Genomic DNA, 10,585 nt, shown 5'->3' on the forward strand with positions numbered 1-10,585 from the left:
TGATGAAATAGAATGTATGATTATTTTCCTTACTGTAAAGCTATATTTGCTCTAGAAACAAAGTCTAAGAACAAGCGTACGAACTGTGGGCTAACTTCACGCCCAACGACAAGATATGACCTTCCGGAGGACTTCATCTGATGATTATTGCTGTTTCCGGGCCCGTTCTTTCTCTCCTCCTCGCAAGAAAAATTGCTGTTGAAAGCCAGATCCCCTTTCACGCCGCCATGCAAGGCCGTAACTCAAGCTTCAGCGCAATTTATGTAATTAAATATTGCCTCTGATGGCTGGCCGGATGCAACCAATCGAGTGGAAACCGTCAGTCGCCAGATTCTGTCAATCCTTCAAATGAAAAGGAAAACATCGTGTGTTGATGGATCCAATTCCTTAGGAATCTGCAAAATCTTTATTACTAGCATGCTACAAACTTAGCTGTTGTATCCTTTGCTTGTTTAAAAAAAGTCTTATCTCTATAAAATTCTATATCTACGTCTTGATAGCAATTGAGCAACTAGAACTAAGAGGCCGAGAACGCATCCTATCGTCTCGCGCAGCTTTCTTTACCCAAGACAGCGACTAGCCGAATATTTAAGCTGTTTCGGTCTCATATTTTCTACTTGTTGTAGAATTACGTTTGGTCAAAACAAGAGACGAACTGCACACCAGAATCTGATGGTAATTTAAGCCGAATGACGCATCGTGTCGGCGTCTGTGCGTTTCAAAAGAAACAGAAATCAGAGAATGTAATTCCTTCTGCCGCGTGCGTGTGCTCGGTGGGAGAGGCAGTCCCTAGATATTAGAGTAATGTAGTGTAATTGCTGCCCCGGTGTCATTAATATGCATTACATCCTATTATTGTATTATATTCTTGTAGACCAGGTCGAGTTTATCGTGTAATGCACACATCAATCAAACCGGGCTTGTCGATACCACAGTGCGAGGCGCCGCGCGCGGAAAGACCATGGCAGCTAAAATGGGTACAACTGCGTTCAAATCCTGATACTTAACTTCACAAGTGTACAAAAAATTCTGTAAATTTCTATAGATTATTTCATGCGGAGGGACATAGTGCATTGTCAATCTGTTGCTATCCCCGGGCCAGAGAAGCATGAGACAGCTGACTGGCATGGCTATCCTCGGGCCAGGGGACCATGGGATAGCTATTTGGCTGGCTGTTCCTGGGCCAGGGAACCATGGGACAGCTGACTGGCTATCCTCTGGCCAGGGAAACATGGGACAGCTGACTGGCTGTGCCCGGGGACAGGGAAACAAATACTAGTAACCGCTGACTGACTATCCCCGGGCCAGGGAAGCATGGGACAGCTGTCCTCGGGCCAGGGAATTATCGGACAGCTGACTAGCCATCCTCGGGCCAGGGAACCATGGGACAGCTCATTGGCTACCCTCGGACCAGGGAACCATGGGACAGCTGACTGTCCCCTGCCCAGGGAAATATCGGATGGCTGACTGGCTGTCCTCGGGCCAGAAAACAATGCTGGCTTACATCTTACACCGGGAGTCAGCGAGAACACCAGTGACCTAATATGGGAGGCAATATGGGCACGAAGAAAAGACGGAGGACAACTACTTAAAAATCGATGTTTGAATCTTAGATCTTGTTGGTACAATATATCACAAATATCAAGTTTTTCTTCACATATCCTGTTTGAAGTAACATAGTAGACCTGTCCTCGCGATTTGTTGCAATTCTCTTCTTTGTCATTTTCTTTTCTTTTTGAACCAAACATCGCAAAAATCATCAAACGCTTTTACCTTTTCAATTTTGCGTCAGCCATTAAGATTGGGTCATAAAACCTTAGTAATCTAAAGATAATGCCATCATGACGACTCGGTAATCGACATTAATGACTCCTTGGTTGTTCCTATTCATCACCCAGAACAGTTGGTTACCTAACATAAATTGTCATTTCCTCACGTTTTCAAATAAACTGAATCCCAATCAGTACGATTGTGCTGTACCTTGTGGAGTTTTAATCCTTCTGTACGGCTATTTTCAGGCTATACATTTCCCGTCCGTGAAAGAAACAAGACTCCGGCGTCGGTATTCACTTGGGACCCCCAGCCGCAAATCAAACTGGCCTCATTTACGCTCCGCTAATTCAATCAGGGATGTTTAGTTAATTAATGGATTTGTTGATAGGCGAGGCGCTGCTGTGATGTATTAGACCTGTCAGAAGAAAGCCGGTTTAGCCCACAGGGATTCCCTCTCGCAGGAGCGGTGGCTCTTCGAGCGTACACGGTGGATGTGCACAAAGACTCGCGCTCCATTCTTTCTAAACGTGTTTGTTGGAAATATATATGTCTCCGACAGCTTCCATGTTTCATACGGCTGCGATAACCTTATTTGGTTGCAGTAGGTGGAAGATTTTGTCACTTGTTCTATTTTGCTAATGACTTTTTAAGTCTTTCAGAATAGTGATCATGTGAAAAGTACTAACATGTCTCTATTTTCGTTCCTTATTTCATGAACGCTATGGCTATTTATCCTGTCGATATGGCTTAAACGTGGTGTGTAAGCCCTTTGGTGTCCTGTGTGACAGTTGTAGAAAAAAAGGGATAAACGTTTACCAGATTCTTTCAAAAAGATGAACATGATAAGAAGCTCGTTGAATAAATTCATCAGTCACGTTTTCTTGACAGTTACGAGAACATTCTTCGAACAGTTCTTACTAACTTCTTAGATGGAAAGTGGAATGCTCTGGTACTTAGGCCATGCTGATTTCATTATATGGATGACGTCTTAAGTGCATCTCAAAACTGAGGCGGGCGTGTGAAAAGAAAGTTGAGAAAAAAAGAAAACAATTGCCTTCATTATAAAAACCCAAGGGGGTTGAACAAATGACTGAACACGCAGAACATGGTATATTGAATTTTTTATGTTTGTTCTTTCAAATCTTTTCCTTTTATGTTGGATGAATATCGTTTTTCTGACTTTTGGGAAATTGCTCCTTTGTACAGTTCATAGTGTGGCTGCAAAGTTTTATTTTGTGTGTGGAAATGAATGAAAATTGATAGGCGCGCGGATGTCATCCATATAATCAAGTCAGTGTGGCCGCAACCCACAAGTCTTCGCAGGAAAGCGTTCCTAGCAACGTTTATTAAAACTGCGCGGTACCAGGTCTCCCGTGCGCTAATTTAATACCCCGCTGCCTCTGATTAATTAAGTTATTCCTGGGTGACAAAGGGATATCTGCCGAAGAGGTACTCGTCTCGCATAATGTGCGCCACAAAGACTTCAATAGAAGGGAAGTCTCGCCAGAAGCCGCAGTCATTCATTGGGGTATCATCCTGTAGATTCCCTTTGTGATTTTATCCACGGGCGATTGCGAAGTGAATTGTAGTCTACATTGTTGTAGAGGTACCCAAGTTATGGTTAGAATTGATGTTTTTTTTGCATACAGATATTTGCTTGGACTTATTCAGACTTGGAAAACTAAAATGTTATGGAAAATTTCGTCTCCCTCGAAATGTTTTTTTAGGTGTACAACAATATCCATAACGTGTCAAAGTCTAGCAATCTAAAATTAGGCTAGCCTTTCAGGTTTTGGAGCTTCCATAAAAGTTGTTAAAGGAGGACAACCTGGCCAGAAAGGTTGTATACAACCTGGCCAGAAGGTTGTATACAAACTCGCCAGAAGGTTGTATACAACCTCGCCAGAAGGTTGTATTGTTAGACAGCGTTGTGTTTGTCTGTGTGTCTTGTAATGTCTCAAGAACAGCCCAAGATTACTCAAGTACGGCTCATGATAAGTCAAGAACGACTGGATGAGTTTGTTGGTGTTTTGGTAGGTTGTGAAAAATGGAAGTGATTTTAGGTTTGCATAAATGATGCGGCCTGGTGTGGACAGACCAGGTGTAGTCTTCGGTGGTGTATGGACTTGCTCCGTCCCCCCGACAGATGATGATGATGATGATGATAATAGCCTTCCTTGTTAAGATAAGACGGTCATTGGACAGCTTCTGTTATTTGGGCGTGATCAACTGATGCAATGTATGCAAATGAGTACCTTATCTGCATAATAACGACACAGACTTGTAGTACGACAGTTGTAAATGTTAACATGATTTGTCGAAGGTATGAGATCATGGAACTCGAGTTGTAGAATAATTCAGGTGAGTTAGTTGAGTGAGTTCATTGTCTTCTATCCCATATCTTATAATGACGCGGCGATCCTCGGATCTAACCAACAAAGCTATGCTGAACAACGAGGCGGCTTTAACCGTCGTTAGAGCCGCAATCCCTTACAATTAGTAGCATCATAAACACCTCTCGAACAAAGCGAGCTATTCAGACACGAGTGTTTCGGTATTTGGAGAATTGCCGGCTCAGTCTCCAGTGTCAGACCGTAATGGACTCTGTGGTAATACTCGCGGTTTTAATGGACCCGCATGATGTTAAGAAACAATAAAACAAATAACTTAATCTGCTAATGAATCAAGACGGTACGTGTTGGCCCTGATGCGCATTAGTGGAAGGGGAGGGAGGATTCCCAAGTAAACCTATTTCCTAAGACCTCGGCAGATTATCTGTGAGGATAATGGAGGAAGATTACGTCTGTGGGCATGAGATCACTCTTATCGTTCGGAAGGGACAAAGGTGGACCAACAAGGAGAGAGTCTATTTTTAAAAAGATTATCATAATAAAAAAGAAGTCTTACTTTTTAGAACCTACCATTTTTGTTACCAGAATGCACTGATTCTTATCAAGCCACACATTGGTAATCATACGGTATCAGGGTAATTGAGTCGCCGTGATGATAGACTTGAGAGGCATCGAAATCTATCTCTCTATCATCTAAACTGTTGGTCACAAAGATGATCTCCTATGTAGACACAACACAAATGAACAATTCATCAATCGCTTTATGTTTATGTTTTTCACCTATTTGGTCCTGCACATTATTTTTAGATACCCTCTTAAAGGAACCAAAACCTTGCCCTGGGGAAGTCGTAAAGGGAGTGCTCCTACTGTGAGCTGCCCAGCAGGTTGAGGGCTGGATTAATCCCCCATACTCACATAAATTCATAAAAGGATTAGATGTCTGCCAGCCTGGGACAATAGCAGGGACAGATTACCATAATAACCGTCAGAGAATTCAAACTTTTTTCTGTACTGGTTTTTCTATGAACAGTATCAAACCGTGCAGAATGGCCCAGATATCTATCAAAAAGTCACATGATACAAGGAAGTTTCTATCAGATAAGATCCCTTGGATAATCAAGACAATGCTATGTACAACTTTCAGTTTGGGGGAAGTCAACCTTGTTCAAATTTTCAAACTTTCAAATCGACCCTGTCAAAGTTGTTTTAGAGTGTCTAAATGGATATAAATTTCAAATGACTTCCCAACATTAGCCTAGGTAGTTGTGTGTCTAGAAATATGACTTGGGATTTTTGGCATCTTCATGTTGTTGTAACCAGTACATATATAACTGCTACCCAATGTCTCAAACTAAATTGCAAGCCAGTGTTGTCATTACTTTATTTCTTGGCTAACTGTCCTTCAAGCTAATTTCTTTATGTGTAGCCATACTTCAAATTCTTATATGTTATCTATTGATTTCAAACATGACTTGAAGAGTAACTTGTACATGGTAAACTTTCTCAGCCAGGCCTCCACTGATGTGCACTGTACGGCTGCCAGGCGCATACCGAAGGCTATAGTTTACATTATGCCGTATTTATATAGTTTTACTGGGGTCTTTAAACCAGAATTGTTTTCTATAAGTTCTTTATCGCGCCCTTGTTATGTAGTATATCAGAGCTTCATCTTCATCAGAGCTTACGCGTACTTGAAAACCCCAGCAGTGACCAGAACTTTCTCGCAACTTGAAGGAATGATGACGACTGGAGACTGGACATTCCTTAATAAAGACTGGCGCTGATTAGTCGAAAGGTTGGGTAAGTCGAATTTCTTGTGTTGGAAAGTGGAATTTAACTTTTATACAGGAGACTCATTCTGATTTCTTTATTCTTCTGATGTGACTATCTATCGTTCCTTACTCCCTGACGCAGCAGGTCAATAGCCCATCTCCAGTTGTCAAAGACTCAGACGTTACCAATTGTACGTTAATTCTATTGCAGTTTTGTCCCCAAATGATATGTCAAGGCTATCCTAATGCGCACAGTCGTCTCCGCAAGTTGACCCAGTGCCGGGCAGCAGCATTTTAGCACCATGGACAGTAACAGTAGACACACACATCTACGCAACCAATTCTTTTCATGCCCTTTTGTCCCTGAATTAGGTGGTAGGACACCACTACAAGCAGTTGTTCCACGTTCTCCGCACGTTGACCCAGTGCCGGGCAGCTGCATGTTCAGCACCAAGGACAGTAACAGTAGCCACACCGGGCGGATGTCGTGCTCCATCGACCGTGACCCCCTCCCATGCAGCACCGTCAGCAGTCAATAGTGACGATGAACGCCACATCCACACAGAAGCCCATGGGACGATAGAATGATTTTACTGGGGTAACCCCGGAATCTTTGGGTGTGAGTCTTTGACCGTCAAGGGCACAACAATGGTGACATGCCAGGAAATTCGAATCCAGGACCCCGGTGTCTGGACCATGGGCCAAACACCCTAACCGTTATGCCAACACGACGCCACACAACAGGAAAGATATGAATTTTCTTTACTTTGCTCTGTGCCGTTTCAAAAACAGATGCTGATCATGATTCTATTGATACAGATTGTGAAACTTTTTTCGTTTCTTTGACAAGTTTTCTTATTGTTTCTGCCTTTTGTCCTCCATCCGCTTGCCATTGTTCGTCTTTTGTGGGTCAGTCCCTTTCCTTATCGCTTTCCTTTATGCAGTGTTTTTAATTTGACTTAAATTATTAGGTGGATATGTCATTAATCCTGTATAGCTCTGTCGACATTTGCATGACCTCGTTTCTTGTTACACCTGTGTGTAAGGTGATAGGGATGCGTCCACTATACCAGTCACGCGGTGCAACACCTAAACTTTATTCTTGGCAACAATGGAACCTTCAAAATCTTCAAATAAAAGCAAAACGGACAAGTATTATCATAGAATGTAGCCGGTGGCGGAAAAAGTTGAAATCGAAGAAAACTTGCACAATGCGAACTCACCCCTCCCACTATTGAGACATCAATGATACGTGCACGGTGATCAGGTGGTGGCAACATGGCTTTACCTGACAACCTGCACCATAGAAACACCTACGTAAGTAACATAATCCACTTGTAAAAAACAGTCCCGGCAAATTAGATTTGGCCAGACCCCTCGGAAATACCCCCCTCCCTACTTCTCCATATATCCTTGCTCACAGTGATATCTGCCCAGGCGTCTCCAGTACCCAATCAAGCGTGCAGCTTAACAAAGTTACCGATTCGTCATCTCATTGACCAGTTGCCATGGTCGCTGGGTTCTGGACTGAGCAATAAATCAGATGGATGTAGATCGAAGCGTCCTGTCGCGTCCGCTATTCGTCACTTTGTACCACTCTGCTGACTTCTCGCAGAGTGCGAAGCCTGGCCTCAAAAAGTGTTTGGAGCAAAGGCTTCTGGTTTAGTCGCCCGGCCTGCTACCAACTACCACCACCAAAAGCACCCCCAGGGACTGCAACCTCTACCATGTACCAGTAGCGTGTGAAGAACATTGACAGTAGATCCGTATTGAACCCCGATATTGTGGTAAATTAAGCGGGTATCTGACTAGGTTGAGAAAGACATTCGCAAAGTGGCGCAAACTGGAACCAAATTCGCAGTTTTTGAAATGGCGCAAAAAGGCGTGATCACTGCAAATCTCTTTTAGATTCATTTCTACCATTGCACATTGGTTTTCATCGGTAACACTACGATTTCCGATAGAATTATCTTTGGAGCCGAAACTAAGGAAGTGACATTCCGGGCGCGGCCATTTGTTTGTAGAGGTCACGTGTTCTACCCGTGCCTCGCACGTCAGTGTGACCGCAGGGTAAAGATGGCGAAAATTCGCAAAGTTACCGCAATAAGCGCAGTCCAGTGAGATAACCACTTAAGTGGGGTCGCTACCAATGGTACAACGGCACGCTGCTTTTGCGGTACTCAAACACATCTTTACATTAAATGCGCCCAAAGTCCTGTCTCTTCCACTCGCATCCGTAATAGATTTGAACACAATATTTTTAAGACTCGACATTTCATTCTTGTCGCATATCTATAAACTGCAAGACAATCCTTCACGTCTTCTTGTTCCTCTGCCCCGCCTTAACAAAAATTCCCGTGTAGAATTATACCGCCCTTTAATAGCCAATTAAGGGCGGCACGCGGTCCGTAAGCACGCTTAATAGAAGGCCAGGCGTAATTAAGTGGTCATGGAGTGTGGCTCAAATAACTCTACAAAGGTCCCGCTGGTTACAGGATAGTCTCAGGGATTACCGCTGGCTTCCTATTGTTCGTGTTCTTTACAACGGTTTGCTGTTTCCAATTTGGAGAAATTGGAGCCGTACATTTCTAACTGGCACATAAAAGCCGGGATTTTGTCATGCTGGCGGTTGGCCAGAATAAAAAAAAGGGTTGGGAGCGAGATTTAGGGCGGTTTCGTGTTCGATCGAACACAGTAAACATCGAAGTGGAAGATGTAGCTGATGGAATGAATTAAGTTGATTGTTGAGAAGTGGGTATTGTGCTGTCCACGTCATTAACAACTAACGTTCATCACGTAGCTATGAAACCCACAAATTTAAAATAAAAAACATGACTGAATTCTGTGTGGTCCTATCGGCAAGTTGACCGGCACGACATTGTAGCAACTACTATAACCCATTATGTCTTCATACATTTACCTCCCAGTAAAAGAATAAACGGTCGCCAACTTCTTAGTGGACCTGTGCCGTTCAGATTGTTGAGCTCAGTACAACGCTGGAAGAGTGACAAGCCCGGATCCTGTGGGCTCTAGCGAACGCCGGGCTCCTAAATTGGCGCAGACTTTAATAGATGATCGGCATGTAGGCGCACGGGGAAGCAACATGGCGGAACATGCCGGAAAATTAAGAAAGCGCTTTTCCATATTGGCTTTATGTCAATAATAATCCGGCTGGGTAGAATTGACAAGGGCATTCCTGCCCCATTGATTATATGCCACTTGACAGCCTACAGGAAATCGATTATGGTGAGTCTGTTCCTGGCCACTCAACTACACGAAAAAACAGCAACTGACAATCCAGTTGTTTGTCGTTTCCATAAACTGTTGTGATAAGAGTCTAATCACTCAGTTAGATGGAGTAGAGACTAGTGACCAACACGTGAAAAGAAGGCTGAATGCTGAACCCCTTCTCCAAGCTGTTCTTTAATGTAAACATACGGCAGTCTTAGCTGTAATGTGTTCTTTACGAAGATGCGTGGGTTTGCGTGTGAAATTGGACAGCAGAAGAATCGTATGGTTTCGGCGAGTCCAATAATTGTGGCCAGGCTCTTTGTTGTACTTTTTACCACCGATTTAATTTGCTGCAGCGGAATGTGCAGGGATTGGCTTTTACGAGCCGATTTGGCGGCCCCCTCCCCCATTATCCCCGATTTGGTGCTCCAATCACGCCCGTAATGCCGCATGGCGTGATACATCCCGGAACATAATGCAGGGTCACAGGTGCAGCGATTTTGATAATCCTAATTCGGTTATGCTGAGAGGGTTTATATTATAACACGGGATAATTGAATAATCTCATTCGCTCTCATCAATTATGATGGATGGTGTATTACATTAGCGATACGGAACGGCGGTGTGTGCTCAGATTCCGCTACTATGTTATCGGGTTTCTCTCACTGCACATCGCCGGCACGGTGTCCGTCTCTCACAGCCTCTGGACTACAGCATACGGAGGGCTGAACAGAATGGTTCAGAGACTGGAAGAGGGCCATCGCGTGCGCGCAAACACCGTTGTTGAGCTGGTGTCTCGTTGCGCCGCGCCTGATTGCGAAAGACGTTCGCAATCTGGCCCAAATTGGCGCCAAACATTGTTTTCATTTCAAACTCAGTGACAACACTGTGATTTCTAGTAACCTGTTCATCTGAGTCGCAAATGCGTCGCACTGCAGTGTTGTCGCAAAGTTGTCGCAAACGGGCGCGGCTCGAGATACTTACATGCTGCATGCAGTGGCCACGGATGGACTTTGCAAATGTTTTGACTTCTACTAAGCGTAGACATTACTAGCTATATCAAACAATGCTGTAGGCATTGTCTGTTTTCTATCATTCTTTTATTTATCATATGTAATCATCATTTTCTATGAACAGCAACTAATATTTCAAACGTAGCCAATGATAAAGTTTATGAATTGTTATCAATCATCGTTGAGAAGTCTCAAGAGGTTCTGAGCATATTTTCAAAATTGTATGAAAGAGTCGTTGTTCCTGGTTCTTCTGTTTCTGTTTTGGACATTTGTTTGTGTCAACTTTGTTGTGTATATTTATTTTGATTACTGTACACGTGTCATGCCTGCGCATATACACCTCTATCATTCACAAAGGCTTTGATTCCACGGGCATAAGCAGATATTGACAAGTTCTTATTGAGCACATAATGAGGAGTCATACCGGTTGCTGCATGTGTGCGGG

Source organism: Branchiostoma lanceolatum, chromosome 14 (assembly GCF_035083965.1).
Source record: "Branchiostoma lanceolatum isolate klBraLanc5 chromosome 14, klBraLanc5.hap2, whole genome shotgun sequence".
Lineage (NCBI taxonomy): Eukaryota > Metazoa > Chordata > Leptocardii > Amphioxiformes > Branchiostomatidae > Branchiostoma > Branchiostoma lanceolatum.